Genomic DNA, 2,190 nt, shown 5'->3' with positions numbered 1-2,190 from the left:
ATATATTTTATAATTTATAATAAATATAAAAATTATTAAAAATATATTTTAATAAAGTTAAGTTTACTATATTTTGTTCATAAAAATGATTTCTAAATTATAAATTTTTTTCAAACAATTTTTTTTGGATATTGTTCAAAATAGATGAATAAATTTAAACTCGTTTTTAATAATGAGCGGAGAAAGGACGAATGGTGATCGCATTTTTATTGTTTTTATTAAACAAAATTTATATTACAATTAATAAGTTATTATTATCTATTACAAATATTTTAATGTACATATATTGAGCTATTTAAAAAATATTCTGCAGACTATCTATAAAATCGACGCTGATCGAAAACAATGTAATTTAATTGGATTCAATTACTTACAAATTTGACATTTATTATAACTTAAATTATAATTAATTAATTGTAATTTTATATGTAAAGATTTCTAAATTTAAATTAATTATTTGAAAATATTATTTTAAATATTAAAAAATAAATCAAAAATTAAAATTTTATTTATTTGATATATTTGATGGTTATAAGTTAAGAAATATACTAATTAAATACAATGTATATTACAATATATGTACATTAAAATATTTGTAATAGATAATAATAACTTATTAATTGTAATATAAATTTTGTTTAAAATTAAAATTAAACAAAATTTATATTATATTTTTTTTTAAAAGTCAAAAAACTTATAATTTCTAACATTCTTGAGACTATCTTACTTAATCTTAAGACTCCTTATATTTTTACATATATTGTTTTCCAGTATATAATAATAAAATAATTATTCATTTTTCATTTCTCGAAAGTTTTTATTCAAAAATTAAGAAAGGTGCTAATTCATTTCAGTTATGACATTTCTGCGAGCATAATAAACGACGACACTAAAAATGATTTATTTTCGGAAGTAAATGCCGAAAGTATTTGTAAAACGATACAATGCACTTTTACACATTCTTCGGAATTGGATATTTATTCGAGCATTTCCATTTCACTTGAGCGGTGTTAAATAATTATCTGATAAAACATATCGATATTTTTTTTTCCTTTTAAAAAGCATTTACGTAATCTTTATGACCATTTCTTTATTGAAAAATGTCAATTTGTTTTGTTAGTCAACTTGTTCTATTATGTATTTATATGTTTGGATAAATTGTTTTTTTTTGAAAAGCATTTACGTAATCCTTATGATCATTTCTTTATCATGAAAAATATCAATTTGTTTCGTTAGTTAACTTGTTCTATTATATAATTTTGCGTTTGGATAAATTTATTTTTTGTGAGATATATGTAAGAATATATTGAAATATATTCTTTATTAAGATATATATATAATATTTAAATGAATGCATTTATTATAATTGGAAAGAAGTTGTCTAAAGTTGTCTTCTTATAATTAAATTAAATTTATAGAAAATATTTTTGAGATATAAATCAATGAAATTTATTTGCAAATAAATCATATATTATGAAATAAAATATTAGTAGTAAAATAACAAAAATCTATATATAATAGTTATTTGAATGAATGCATTTATAATTGAAAAGAAATTGTTTAAAGTTTCTTATAATTAAATTAAGTTTATAGAAAATATTTTTGTGATATAAATCAATGGAATTTATTTGCAATAAATTATATATTATGGAATAAAATATTAATAGTAAAATAACAAAAACCTATAAATATTAACAATAAAAATAATAACTCTTCTCATATACAATTTGACATTTTATCTCAATACAAGTGTCATGCAATTATTTTTTACAATTATTATAGCTAAAATACTTGCACATATGATTCTATTAACATCTAGATAAAATCTGAATTATGATTGCTTGACATTGAAAAATTAATGATAAATTTTTTTCACTTTTAAAGAATAATCATATAATTCTGACTTTTCTATTTTATTCTATTATACTCTATTATACATTTTATTCTATTATCTAAAATATTTGTATAAAACACAAAAATAAAAATTTTTAAATTAAAGTAAAATAAAAAAAGTTTTTTTTAATCATTAATATTTTCCATTGATATTTTTCTACATTACCGCATTTATCAAAAATATATAATCTTTTTAACTTCTTATATTTCATAATCTTTTATAATTTTAATTATTAGTATATTATGACTCTTCCCTTTTTTCTTTATAGAAAACTAGATTTTTTTCGATTCTCGTTA

The sequence above is a fragment of the Apis dorsata genome, unplaced genomic scaffold, assembly GCF_000469605.1.
Source record: "Apis dorsata unplaced genomic scaffold, Apis dorsata 1.3 scaffold_480, whole genome shotgun sequence".
In the NCBI taxonomy this organism is placed as follows: domain Eukaryota; kingdom Metazoa; phylum Arthropoda; class Insecta; order Hymenoptera; family Apidae; genus Apis; species Apis dorsata.
This window is presented reverse-complemented; position numbering follows the sequence as displayed.